This window comes from Perognathus longimembris, chromosome 7, assembly GCF_023159225.1.
Source record: "Perognathus longimembris pacificus isolate PPM17 chromosome 7, ASM2315922v1, whole genome shotgun sequence".
In the NCBI taxonomy this organism is placed as follows: domain Eukaryota; kingdom Metazoa; phylum Chordata; class Mammalia; order Rodentia; family Heteromyidae; genus Perognathus; species Perognathus longimembris.
The window spans coordinates 19,433,806-19,448,849 of record NC_063167.1 but is presented as its reverse complement, the minus strand read 5'-3'; positions in this window follow the sequence as shown (position 1 = coordinate 19,448,849).

Here is a 15,044-nt window from a genome sequence, read left to right as displayed (position 1 = left end):
CAGAAACATGGGTTAGCTGCCAACTCTGCCTCTTCCTGCCATCTGCTCCTGGATCAGTCAGCAGCCTCTGTGATAGGCTGCATAATGGTCTCTGGTAGAGCTCCGAGGCAGAGCCTGTTCCTTCTAAGAGGAAGGCAGGAGCGCCAGAAAGGAGGCAGAGGCTGAAGCTGGAGTGAGCTGGAAAGGGCCACAAGCCTAGCAGTGTGGATGGCCAGGGATACTGGGGCACCCAGAGGCAGACCCTCTCCGCAGCCCCCAGCAGGAACTTGATTTTAGCTCCACGAGTCTTGTTTTGGACATTGATCTCAATGGAATAAGAGGATATACTTGTGTTATTTTCTGGCCATGCTGGGGTTTGACCTCAGGGTGTTACACTTGTTAGGCAAGTGCTCTACTACTTGAGCTATGCTCCCAGATCTTTTTTTTTGGGTCAATAGTGGGGCTTGAACTCAGGGCCTGGGCACTGTCCCTGAGCTAAAGGCTAGCTCTCTACCACTTTGAGCCACAGCACCACCCCTGATTTTTGGGTGGTTAATTGGACATAAGAATCTCACAAGGACTTTTCTGCCCAGGCTGGCATTGAACTGCGATCCTCAGATCTCAGCCTCCTGAGTAGCTAGGATTACAGGCGTGAGCCACTGGCACCCGGCAAATAATTTTATTATTATTATTTTGTTTATGTGGTACCGAGGAATCAAACCCAGGGCCTCATGCATGCTAGGCAAGCACTCTACCGCTCAGCCACATTCATTCCAAACACTCCCCATCTTTTTTTAGTTAAATTTTCAGATACAGTCTTGTGGCTTTTGTCCCCGCCTGCCTTGGGCCCAAGCTTCCTGAGTAGCTGGAATTATAAGTGTGAGCTATTCTGCTCGGCTTGATTTTATATTGTGTTGGTGGTTTGGGGGTTTATTTGTGTGTGTGTTTCATGGTATAGGTTTTGAACTCAGGACCTTCCTAGAGGACTAGCTAGGCAGATCCTCTTGAGGCAACACCCCAACCCTTTTTTTGCTTTAGTTATTTTTCAAATAGGGGCTCCTGCATTTTGCTCTGTTTTGCCACAGCTTGCCTCAGGCCTCCACCCTTCTATCTAAATGTCCCAAGTAGCTGGGAATGTAGCCAGGAATCACCTGTTTGCGGATGGAAGTCTCACAACTTTTTGCCAGGACTGGTCTTGAACTGAAATCCTTGCAGTTTCAGTCTCCTGAGTCCCTAGGATTCCAGACCTGTATTGACAGGGATAACTTTGAGTGAGCCATGCCAAGAAAGATGCAGAAGAAGAAGGGGTGACATTTTAGGCCCAGGGAGCAGGGTGCACACAGGCAAGGGTGGGTGTGGTGCAAAGCCTGTTGGGGGGGGCTGATTTGGCTGGAGGGTGCCCTCATGAAGAAGAGCATTGAGAGACAGAAGGATGGGTGAAGGGTCGGCTTGCATGTAGGCTGAAGAGCTTAGACACCATCCATCCTGAGGGCAATGGATCCCTGGGGGGACTGGGCAAGGGTGTGGCACAGGCAGAGGGACAGGCTGGCCCTGTGATATAAAGAAATTGGAGACTAATAAAGAATTTACTTTCCTTAAAAGCCATCTATGCAGCATGACAAATTACACCGGATTCTAGATACCCACACACAGCGAGAACAAAAGAAGATAGCCTTAGGAGACAATCACAAAGGTACAATGCCCAAGGACCTCCTCATAGGTATATAAAATAACATACATACTGAAATGAACTCCGAAGACATGGAAACAAAGGACTTTTTTCTTAATTTGTTTTTCATTTTCCGATGACTCTGTATTCTTCACCTCATGTAGAGTGTATTCACATGCATGTCTGGGGGAAGGTGGGAGGAGGGCACAGAATCAGAGGGATAAGGGTGAAAAAGTGCAGCAGTGGAGTGCACTGAACGTGATTGAACTATGCAACTTATGGGTGGAGAGAGGAGGGAGGGGATGGGAGAGAGTGAGGGAACAGATGACCCTGTGAAAGGGAATGTACTTATTACCTGATGCCTGTCAATGTAAACCCGCTGTATATCACCTCTATAATAACAATAAAGTAATCCTTTTTTTTTTTTTTTAGAAAGAGTCATCTATTCAGGAGAAAATGAAGTAAGGCCATTTTTAATTCTGTAGTGCTGCCATGGCTTCTTGAGTTAGAATGTTCTTATTGCAGCAGATGACCTGGCCAAGCAGAAACAATCATTCCTGTCTTTCTGCAGGCTTGTCCAGGGCTGGTAGGGTAGCTCTGCATTGATCAGGAAGCCAGAGTTGTGCCAAGGTAGGTCACGGTCACTGTAATGCGCACAAATGGTGACACCACGCTGCCTGGGTTTAACTCATGAATCTGCCATTTACCTGCGGGGTGACCCTGAATCGACTACTTAACTTCTCTGTGCTTGGGTTTCATCATCATCTCTAAAGGACATAGTACTAATGGAAATGACATAATACCATTCTGTCGGTAGGGAAAATACATTCACCCAAATACATTCACATCTTAATTGTTAGAGTCTGTAGCAAAAAAACAAACAAACAAAAACCTCTAAACAAACAGGACATTGAAGAAATGATTACTAATATAATTATGACAGCCTTCATGGAGGAGGGAGGCAGAGTCAGCGTCGCAGTGGCTGTTGTGCTGGAAGCCCGGAATAGTGACAGGAGGAAGGGATCAGGAGCTAAGGATTGCACTGGAAGCAGACACCAGCACGGAAGTGGGTTTTCCCTGTGCCTGCAGAAGGCAGACCCCACGAAGCCTCTGGAGCCTGGCTACAGCAGCCAAGGGAATGAATACATCTCCGTGGGTAAAGTGAGCACTCTGAAAGCATCTGACGTGTGACTAGCTCGTAGATGCTTCAGCTGTTATTACTTGCAGCAAGACTCTTGGCCTTTGTGCATCAGGCCTGGATGCGCTGACCCGGTCACCTGCGGCCCCAAGGGAGGCCAAGAACTAGAATTTTCCTAAGGAGAACCACATAAGTGTTCTATGAATAAGGGATGAGAGAGACTTACCTGGCGTGGTTCTTACTGCGAAAGATGAAGAGTATGGTGACAGTAATGCCTGTCCTTGGGTTTGGTGAGATACACATGCTTTCCAGCTCTGCTTTCTGGTGCCATTAATTTTATACAGTATTTCTTTTTCTTCCGTGTCAGAGGAGACGTCCATTATTACTCTTATCATCTCCCCACCCGCCTCCCCTAGCTCCTGTTTTTTTTTTTTTGGCCAGTCCTGGGCCTTGGACTCAGGGCCCGAGCACCGTCCCTGGCTTCTTCCCGCTCAAGGCTAGCACTCTGCCACTTGAGCCACAGCGCCGCTTCTGGCCGTTTTCTGTATATGTGGTGCTGGGGAATCGAACCTAGGGCCTCGTGTATCCGAGGCAGGCATTCTTGCCACTAGGCTATATCCCCAGCCCCCCCCCCCCCAGCTCCTCTTGCTGAACATTTTCATCTGGTTTTGCATCCGTACTTAAAAGACTCTGGCCAGGTGTGGGAGAGCACTGTTGCAATCCCAGCTACTCAGGACGCTCAGAGACGAGGATAATAGTCCAAGGCCAGTTCCCGTTCCAGGCAAAAAATAGCTAGAGCAGAAATGGGCCGGGCGTGTAGCTCACAGAGTAGAGCCCCTGAGTCCAAATCTCAGCAACACTCCCTGAAATATCCTGTCTATTGTCTACTTCTGAATTTCCAGTGATGTTCTAATTTGGTCTATTGCCTCTCCCTGAAAGTCAGTGAACTCTTTTCTAGAGTATTGCGCTTGTTTAAACACGATTCCCTACACACGCACACAGCATCCTGGGCCCCCAGAGAAGGCGCCACCGAACATCTTAAGGCTTAAATGGTGTGCAAAGGGAACTGCTGTTCCAGCTTCAAGTTCATGTGTATCTGTCCACACAGCCTCCCATCCTTGAAGTCATGCTACCCTTCAATTCATTTCCTATGTGGGTCATGACTTTCTTTTTAGGATTTTTGTATTGTCATTATACAGAGGAGTTCCAGTGAATGAGTACCTTTCTTTTTAGACAATGTCACCCCTTCCCTCGCTCTCTCCCGGTTTTTCTCTCTCATCCCCACTCACAAGTTGTATAGTTCATTTTTCACATAGTGTATAGTGAGTCCCACTGCTACATTTGTTCACTTTGTCCCTCTATTTCTGTGCCTCCCCTTACCCTTCCAAAGACAGATCAACGAACAAACAAGACAGAAGGAAAAGAAAACAACAACAACAACAAAGGAAAAAAATAAACCCTCTTGTTTCCATTTCCTGGGGATCAGGATGTTCTTAGACAACTTTTTTGTTCTCTTGTAGTTTCGAATTACTTTTCTCTTTGCCTCTTTAGAAAAGAAACATATGACTTTTAAATTGAGTCATTAAGACCTTCCAGCATCTTAATGACATTATTTGTTGAATGAAACCATTTTCTTCTTTAAAACCCTCTGACTTCCTGTTCTAATTTTGACTGCTGGCCCTCTGGCCCTCTGGTATTTGTAGTTATTGTCCTCGGGGTTCATTCCACTGCTTTGGGGATCTGTGAAGTCTCTGTCTGGGATTGTGTCCCTGCTTTGCAGGAGCACATCTTCAAAGAACATTGTCTAGAGATGTGCAGGGAAGCAAAGCTTTGGGGAGCTCTCAGTTGTCCTTACGTGGCCTGAGTGGGGAAGGCCCGACAGCAGACTGCAGTTGAGGGGCCCAGCTTACAGATAGTCAAAGCACCCCAGGCTCCCCACAACCCTGGCCAGGAGGGAGGAGAAAGATTTGTTCTAGACACCACCACGTCCAGAAGTTACTTCAGCCTCAGGAGAAAGATCCTGCAGCATCTTTAGAGAACAGTTCTCTGCCATTTTGAAATCTGCCCCTGTGTCTGTATGTTCCAGATGTGCATGACTTGTGTATATGTGTGTGGTATGTGTGTGACATGTGTGCATGGAATGTGTATGTGTGTGTGTGCATGATGTGCCTATGCATGTGTGTATGGGGTGTGTGTGCATGCTCTGTGTGCATGGGGGTATGTGTGTTGTGTATGTGTGTGTAAGCATGGAGTATGTACATGGGGAGTATATGAATGTGTGTGGGGTGTGTGTGTGTGTGTGTGTGTGTGTGTGTGTCTGTGGTTGGGTGGGGTGATTGATGACTGACTCCAGCTTGTACTAAATAGGCTTTCACTCACTTTCCAAACTTGCGCTGTCCTCATATCACATTTCATGTCTTACTACTTTATGATGATTCCTTATGGCAAAGTTTCCTTAAATGGACTCTCCTGGCCCTCCTCTGTAATCTGTGAATTTGCAAGTTTGATGTGACAGTTCTATCTTTAATTATTTGTAATTATACAGCCATATTTTCCAATCCACATGCAACTACTCCTCTGACTCCCTGAGTGCCAGGCTCGTTCGGTTATTCCTAACCACCACCCGCAGTGCGGGGTGCGCACACCCGCCTTTGGGGGAGCGTTTCTCTAATCGTTTACCCTGTCATTGCCTCTAATCAGTCATGGACGCCTCCTCTCTCTGGTTTGTGTCTCCCAGAGGATCTATTTTCACTCCTCCTCCTCCTCTTTAGCCAGATCCTGGCATAAATCAAACTCATTGTGGAAGGCAAAATCCCCGTCCTTTCGGCTCATGTGCGTTCGTGAGAACTGAGATGTCACTTCTGGAATCTCAGCGGCAGCCATCACTGCCTGGGCCCCATTGCAGGCCGCGAGCCTCAGCCTTCTCCTTCCCTCTGATGTCCTCCCACGTTTGGCCACAGCAGTGGAGGGGTCCAAGGAGTGACAAGAGCCTCCTGGGAAAGAAAATCCTCCCACGGACCAAGCAGGAGGGACAGTGAGGCCTGAGCCTGGTGGCAAAATCTCTGTCATCTCAAAGGAAGGATTTGGGGGAATTGCACGTAGCTATGACAACCGACTACCATGGGCTCAGATACATATTCAGGGAGTAGAAGTCCATATCTCACACAAATTGCCTCAAATGACAGGAAAAGAGGGGAAGTGCCTGCTGCATTGTAGAGAGCTCATACAACCTTGGTGCAGGTCTAGATGAGCACAGGGTGACACAGGAAGTTTGCAGAAGGCCACAGGTCAATTTCAATGGTGGCCGCAAATGCAGGTATTTCAAACAGGGCATTACCAAGCCAAATAAAGTGATAACTACTGAGTTGTGCATTTCTTCCAGGAATGTAGGACTATTTCAACATTTGAAAATTGTAATTTTAAGCCAGGTGCTGGTGGCTCTTGCCTGTAATCCCAGCTACTCAGGAAGCTGAGATCTGAAGATCAAAGTTCAAAGCCAGCTGGAGCAGGAAAGTCCATGAGGCTCGCATCTCCAGTTAACCACCAGAAAACCGAAAGTAGAGTTGTGCCTTCAGTTGTAGAGTGCCAGCCTTCAGTGAAAAAACTAAGGGACAGTGCCCAAGGTCCTGAATTCAAGTCCCCAAACTGGTGCGCACACACACACACACACACACACACACACACAGAGACAATAAAAAGAAAAGGAAGGAAGGAAGGAAGGAAGGAAGGGGCAGGTAGACCTATTTAGAAATGATATACCAAGTTTTCCTTTGCTTTTCTCCTTGGTCATTTCCTGCTAGGTGTGGATTTTTTTAATTGTATTTTTTCATTTTCTTTCCTTGTTCTTTCACTAATCATTCTTAAATTTTTAAGGTGCATTCTGTAGTTAACAATGCCTTCAGTGAATCAACGTCCTGTAGAACAATCATAGAACGTCTTTGTGCCCACACCATAGTTTCCTCATTTACATTGTTTTCAGGCTTTTTACTCTTAGGATTTTTTTTTTCTTTTCAAGGATCTCATGACGTAGCCTCTAGATGTTTATGCTAGGACTATCAAGTGCTGGGAAACTGGGTCACTTTTTTCTTTTTCTTTTCTTTTGTTGCTGTTATTGTTTTATTTGCCAATACGAGGATTTAAATCCAGAGCCTCACTTGCTCATTTGTCACTCTACCCCTTGGGCCACACCTCCAGCCCAGCTTTTCATTGGCGTTTTTGGAAATGGAGTCTAACTGACTTTTCTGTCCTTGACTTCAAGCTATGATCCTCCAGATCTCAGCCTCGACAAGTGTGAGCTTTTCTTTGTTCTTTTTCTATCTTTTCCTCCTTTTTTTTTTTGGTGCTGATCCTGGGGCTTGAACCCAGAGCCTGGGTACTAACCTTGAGTTTTTGTGTTCAGGGCTAGCACTGTAGTACTTGAGCCACAGTTCCACTTCCAGCCTTTTTAGTAGTTTATTAGAGATAAGAGTCTCACAAGCTCTCCTGTCCTGGCTGGCTTTGAACCATAATCCCCAGATCTTAGCTGCCTCAGTGGTTTAGAATTACCGGTGTGAGCCACTGGTGTGGTACCCAGCTAGGCCACCAGCATCTGGCACTTTTTTTTTTTTTTTCCATAGAGTTTGAATTCAGGGACTGAGTACTGACCTGAGTTTTCTTGCTAAAGACAAGCTGATGACTTTGTTTTTTCCTAAAGACTACCACTTTGAATCACAGGGCCACTTTCAGTTTTCTGGTGGTTAGTTGGAGATAAGAGTTTCCTGCCTAGGCTGGCTCTGAACTAGGATCTTCAGATCTCAGCCTCCTGAGTAGCTTGGATTACAGGTGTGAGCCACCAGTACCTGGTATTTTTTAAAATAGATTTTAAACAACAGTTTTAGTAAAGCATAATTTACATAAAGTATACTCTATATAAAGTTTACAATTTGATAAGTTAAAGGCACTGCCATAGTCCCCAGCCTTTCACCCAGGCAAACACTTCTGTCCTTTTGCTTAGTACAGATTCATTTGCCTTCTGCAATTTTACATGTGAGCAGAAGTGTAGTGTGTGTGTTCCCAATGGCTTCTTTTAAGTGTAATCACTTTGACATTCATTCACGTTTTAGTGCCATGTTAGCAAATTTTCTGTAGCTGTGACCAAAATACCTGACAGAACAATGTAAAGGAAGGACTTGTTTATTTTAGCTCATACTTTCAGAAAGCTCAGTCCAAAGTGTATGGCTGCTGGGATAGGGTTTGAAGTCAGGGTCTCACATTTCCCCTGGGGCACTACCACTTAAGCTATGCCTCTCCTTCAGGTTTTAGCTGGTTGGAGCTAAGTGTCTCTCAGATTTGTCTGCCTTGGCTGGCTTTGAACCATGATCCTCAGATCTCAGTCTCTTGAGGAGCTAAGATCATGGGCCTGAGCCATTGGCACCCAGGGATAACACTGTTGTTTTTTTTTTTTTGTTTTGTTTTGTTTTTTTTTTTGGCCAGTCCTGGGCCTTGGACTCAGGGCTTGAGCACTGTCCCTGGCTTCTTCCCGCTCAAGGCTAGCACTCTGCCTCTTGAGCCACAGCGCCGCTTCTGGCCGTTTTCTGTATATGTGGTGCTGGGGAATCGAGCCTAGGGTCTCGTGTATCCGAGGCAGGCACTCTTGCCACTAGGCTATATCCCCAGCCCCAACACTGTTTTTATTAGTATACATTGTTATACAAGAGGAGTTCATGGTGACATTTCTACCCATGCATACCATGTGCCCCCGGTTCTCTGGTAATGGCACCCCCTCTCCTGTTCTCCCTCCCCTGTTCTAAGACAATTTTAATAGGTTTCATTGCTTTCCCTACAAGTCTGTGCTTGCTTGAATTTCCTATGTTGGGTGTTCTGGGTTTGTTTTTGTTTCCCCTTCCAATCTTCATACTAGCTACTTGTTTCTTCTGAGTTTACTTCCTGAGTTTTCCATCCCTGTGGCATTTCCCAGGGATTCCCACAACCTGGGCCTTGTTTCCGGTCATGTCCTCCTTTGCTTTTCAATGCTGTGCTGATTTGTTTATCAAGGCTCCTAAAGGAAGCTGTTCAATTTTTTGGTTGTTTTGCATATTGCTACTTTTCCGTATTCTCTTTATTATTTCCTTCCTTTTCCTCTCTTAGGGTTTTCTGATTGTTTTTCCCCTGTGTCTGGGCCTGGATACTTAGTTCATTTGTTAGCAATTCTTTTTTTTTTTTTGAGATGTTTTTATTTTATTGCTGTTATAAAGGTGATATACAGAGGGGTTACAGTTACATGAGTCAGGCAAAGAGTACATTTCTTTTGGGACAATGTCACCCCATCCCTTGCTTTCTCCCAGTTTTCCCTCCCATCCCTACCCACAAGTTGTATAGTCAACATAGTGTCTAGTGAGTACCACTGCTGCAAACAATTCTCTCTGTGTTCCATAAATGCAGTTAAGGCTATAATTTCTCTTCCAAGTTCCATTTTAGCTTACTCCTATTCCATTTTTAATATCTTGTAATCTCAATTGTAATTTTCTCCTTTCCTGGTGACGTATTTAGAAATGAGCTTTTAAATTCCAAAACACACTAGATTTCCTCAGTTAGCTTTTTATTGTGGATCTCTGATTTTATTATATTGGAATTACAAAATGTGATGGAGTGGTATTGACATTATTATTATTAATTATTTACCCTGCTAGGGATTGAACCCAGGGCTTAGCAAATGCTAAGCCGCTGAGCTATCCCTCCAGCCCTATGTTGTTTTTTCTTTTCTTTAACTCAGTACCTCCACTCGCTCCCTCAGCCCGTTTGCTCCTCCTCTGCAGCCCTTACACCTCCTTGTAGCCCAGGGCAAGGCCACAGGAGGGTGCACAAGCCCCACTCCTCACTTCAGGTGCACTTTGATCACCAGTGGCCGTGAGCGTCAAATGGCATGAGTGCAGAGCTGGATCCACAGCTCCTGCTGGGTGCGTGCCAGCTGCGGGAAGCCGCGCGTGCCCTGGCACCCAGCTTAGGGGAAGCTCGGGCTTGGGGTCTGGCAGATAAGGTTGCCCACTTTAGGAGAATGAAATCAGACTCAGCTGTTATTTTCCAACCTTCTGCTCACAGCACACTGCATGGACATCTGGAACCTCCCAGAAGCAAGCAAGCCTTCGGGGCAGGGCCATCAATCTGCCCCTGATGCCCGCCATTGCAGGTTGACGACTCAGCGCCCAGGCGCCCACCTCCCACTTGAGACACCAGTGATTGGCAGTCCCAGTCGTTTGACCTGGGCTGTTGACGCTCACTGGCTGAAAATCAGAGTTTCCCCAGCTGCCCCTCACATCCAGTTAATTTTCAGAGGACTCTCATGAAACTCAAGAAAATACTCGCTAGCTGGGTGCTAGTGGTTCACACTTGTAGTCCTAGCTACTCAGGAAGCTGAGATCTGAGGATCCCAGTGCAAATCAGCCCAGGCAGAAAAGTTCATGAGATTCTTATTTCCAATTAATCAGCAAAGAAGCCAGACGTGAAACTATGGCTCAAGTGGTATAGAGTGTCAGTTTTTGTTGTTGTTGTTGTTGTTGTTGTTTTGGCCAGTCCTGGGTCTTGGACTCAGGGCCTGAGCACTGTCCCTGGCTTCTTTTTGCTCAAAGCTAGCACTCTGCCACTTGAGCCACAGCGCCACTTCTGGCCATTTTCTGTATATGTGGTGCTGGGGAATCGAACCCAGGGCCTCATGTATACGAGGCAAGCACTGTTGCCACTAGGCCATATCCCCAGCCCCAGAGTGTCAGTTTTGAGGGGGGAAAAAAAAAAACAAAAAAAGAGCTAAGAGACAGGACCCAGGCCTTGCGTTCAAACCCCAATACTGACATGTAAAAGAAAGAAAATGCTTGTATTTACTTTACTGGATTGTAGGATGCCAAAGGAGAGATGCAGGGGTGAGGTGTGGCTGGAGAGATACAGGGGCAAGATGTGCAGAACCGATGTGGACAGAGCTTCCCAGCCCTCCCGCCACAACCCTGCTCTGGGTTTTCCGGATCCTTCAATGCAGAGCTAGGGCTGGTAGCGTGGGTAGAGAGAGCCGGCCAGGCCTGGCCCCCTGTGCATTCTTCTGGGCCTCTCCCTGCGGCCTTCCCTGCTCCGGGCTGGGGGCAGGACTTCTTTGGAATGAGGAGGGTCTGATGATCTGCTCTCAGAACTGGGGTAGGTTGGAGATTATGCCGGCTCTAAGACAGGAAAGTGGGTGAGGATCAGAATTTTTATGACTCATGTCAGGGCAGAGGTTTTTGTGGAAACTAAAACTCACTAGGAGACAGAGTTATGGACCAGGAACTTGGGTGTGAGGAGAGAGATGTCATCACATGAAACCCACCACTGCTTAGTATTATGTCCCTAAAGTAACAGGGCTCTTCTCTCCTCTAAAGAGAATAAGATGGGCACCAGTTGCTCATGCCTGGAATCTTCACTACTCAGAAAGTTGTGATCTGAAAGATTGTCCATTTGAGCCCAACCCAAGGCAGAAAAAGTCCGAGACACTCCAAAAAGTCAGGCTGGAGGAGTGGATCAAGTGGTAGAGAGCCAATTGAGCAAAGTCAAGCAAGCTTAAAAACCATAGTTTTGGGGGTGGGGGAGGAACAGTCCTTACCTAAAGTGCTTGTCTTCCCCTGGTACCACCTCTTGGGTGGGCAAGCTGACACTTTCTGCTAACTGCCCCACCTTGGCTCGGAGTGGCACAGGTACAAGAGTAGGCGGCTGCTGGTAAGCTGCCCGGCCTTGGTCCTGCCACACCTCGGGAGGAGATTGCCAGAGCTGTTTCATACCCAGGGTTTCCACTAAGCAGGTGGAATTCTAGACAACATCACGCAGGGCCCAGGAAGGAGTTCTTTCAACAAGCCGGGGGAGGAATCCCTCGCTCATTCATCTCGCTGCACTCGTGTCCGAGTTCACCGGCAGGCAGGGTGCTCTGTACCTGGCTCTGCCACTCCCTGGCTGTGTGAGTCAACAGGCCACAGCCCTCCATGGCCTCCATCCCCTCCCCCCACTGGTCAAATGGGGGTAACCATCACCCCAAGCTATTCACCACCACACTCCTACCCTCCTCTTTCCCCACCTCTGATTCCATAAAGGGCAGTTGTGGCCTCTTGGCTGTAGTTCAGTTGATGGGCCTACAGGTGGGCACTGAAGTGGAGATGAACCCATCAGAAGAGTTCCTGGAAAATGGCCGAGGGTTGGACATGCTCAAGAGTCCTTACTGGCCATGTGCAGACACTCCAGAGAGAATGACAGAAAAGAGAGAGACCTTGGGAAGGAGAGACTACACCCCAGCAATATTGGGAGTCCCTGGTTCCAACCATGCTGGACCTGCTAATCCTCCCAACAGAACTCCGGGATTGCAGGAGTCGCCTTGCTACTGGGCACTAGGTTTGTAGAGAGACACTTCCCCCATGGGGAGTGGAAGGATGAAGCAAGTGAGTGCCTGGCCCACGGCAGCTCAGGAGACACGGATTCCTTTCCCTTAATGGGGCACGAGGCAGGGATAGGGTCTGGCAAGATGTCAGGAGAAGGGATGTCACTTAGCAGCCCCTGGGAGATTAGCATCTCGGGCTGGAGAACCCAGCAGGGTCCCTCCCCAACCTCTCCCCCAACCCCGGGGAAGGGGGCAGGAGACCAAGGATGGGGCTGAGAAAGAAAGGAATCCTGCCCTATTCTTTTTTGTTTTTGGCCAGTCCTGGGCCTTGGACTCAGGGCCTGAGCACTGTCCCTGGCTTCTTCCCGCTCAAGGCTAGCACTCTGCCACTTGAGCCACAGCGCCGCTTCTGGCCGTTTTCTGTATATGTGGTGCTGGGGAATTGAACCTAGGGCCTCGTGTATCCGAGGCAGGCACTCTTGCCACTAGGCTATATCCCCAGCCCCAATCCTGCCCTATTCTTTGCAGAAGAAGTTGTCACTAGGGTCTCACTGAGCCAGAGATGTATGCCAGGTCCCTGGAGATTCAAGATGGTGGGTGCCAAGAAAGGCTTTGGAGGAGTGGGACATTTGAGCTGGGTTGTAACCGATGAATAAGAGCTTGCCAGGCAGGCAATGGGCTTGGAGAGGTCGTTAGACTATAACGATCAATGCTTACTGCTACACCCAGTACAGAGCTGGGGACCGTGGGGATTTATACACTCTGAGTTTTCCACCTCAACCACTTATTAAGTGTGAATTCCATTAATTTGCTACGCTCTCTCAACTCTTGTTCTCTTGTGTGCAAAATAAATAATTGGTTATTATTTGGGTTTCTCTCTCTCTCTCTCTTGTGTTGAGCTCAGGGCCTGGGCTCTGTCACTTACCTTTTTCACTCTACTTGGTGTTCTTCCATTTGAGCCACAATTCCACTTTCAGTTGTGTGTGTGTGTGTGTGTGTGTGTGTGTGTGTGTGTGTGTGGTAAATTGGAGATGAAAGTCTTACAAACTTTCCTGGCTTCACAAGTCTAAGTTCTCAGAGTTAGGATTACAAGTACGTGGCATCCCTGCTTAGCCAAAAATGTTGTGTTTTTGTTTAATTTTTATTGTTGTTTTAAAAGAAAGGGTTACACGAGATAAAATATATAAAGTATTCAGAACAATGTGTTGGCAGAAACTTGTGGTCGAAACACTCCAAAGTGTTGAGTTCCTTATCTAAAACGTCTGCATGATGAAGTCCAATCCCTTCAATGAAGCCCTGGAGAAGTTTCCAGCAATGAGGGAAAGTTGTTTATCCTCCCACCAACCCAGGAGACAGTGGGTGCCCTTCGCCTCATTAAAGATGGACAAACCCGGCCAATAGTACAGAGCCCATGTGGATCAGAGCAGGGGCTGGCATCTCCATCTGTCCAAAAGCCTGTGCTTTTGGCTCAGAGAAGGGATGGGATTAACCCCAGGACACACAGCAAGGGGCCAGGGTGCCAGGATTTCTTGATAGGCAGCCTCAAGGACAGGGAAGGACAGGAATCTAGTTGGGAGTGCTTACATGTTCTCTCTCCTTACAGGAACACCTGCTGCTGCCACCCACCTCCACCCCCGCCCTCTCCCATCCCCAGGATGCTCAAGCTGAGGCAGGGCTGGGTGGAGGTCTCGGGGTCCACAGGCCAGAATGGCAGCCTCAGCCTTGGGCCAGCTTGACCGGATCCCCTCCCCTCCCTTCCTCACCCCTTGAAGCTTCGTCAAAGGTCCTGGTAGAAAATTCCAACCTCACCCCAGCCCTGTGGCCTCTGAACTGTTTTTTTCCAGCATCCTGGGGCCTGAGCCGCAGAGGGGGGTGTCCAGGGCCTCCCCAAGCCCTTCCTCAGGGTTCCCCGCCCAGTGCCGGCCTTGTCCCAAGGCCACTGGCAAGCCTCATCTCTGGGGACGGGCGGGCGGCAGCAGGCCAGGCTCAGGACGTCCTAGCAAACAGGAAAGGAGACAAAGGCCTCTGCTTATCGGGTGCCTGCATTCCTTTCGGGGGATGCCCGTTGGGGCCGTGGCTGGCCAGGGGCTGCAGGGACCCTAGCAGTGACCCACTACACCTGTCTTTCCTGCTGGCAGGAGGCGGGGTGAGATGCAGGGTTGCTTGGGGAGACCCCCATCCCCCGCCCCTCCCCCCTGTGTGCATGTGCACACACACACACACACACACACACACACACACACACGCACACACACTCACACAGCTCCTGGGCTCCTGGAAGAGAATGGCAACCCTTGGTAACCCATCACTGTATACTCCAGTACCCATGTGGGCACCAGCACCTGCCAAGGAACCAGACCCAATCCTGGTCCTCAAGGAGCCTCCCAGCACTGGGGGGGTGGGGTGTGTCAGCAGACACTCAGCTAACCCAAAGGCATTGGGACGTTGGGGCAGGGGCAGTGGGGGTGGGGTGGGGCGCATGGATTTTCTGCACAGGGCCTGGTGTACTGTGTGGGAATGAGGGAGCTCTGCAGCTGGCTTTGAAGTGGACGCATGACGGGACATTGGCCACGGGAGGAAAGCAAGGACCCTGGGCTGCCCCTACCAGGTTGCTGAGGCCCTAGTTCTGTGGGGCACTGGGCACTGGGCCAGTTCTGCTGACTGGTGGGCTCTCTGGCCCCCGGGCGGCGCTGAGTCAGCGTCTGAGGTGGTTCCCACGGCCCACAGCCCTGGGGGCTAAAGGCCACGCCATCCCCTCCCCCTTCCATGTTCTGGGGTCCTGACAGGACAGAAAAGAGGTCAGGGTTTGTAGCCCCCTTACCCCTGACGACCAGCTCAGGAAGTCCCTTCTGTGGTCTAGCCCCAGGCCACCCCAGCCAGCCCTGGAAAGTCTAAAG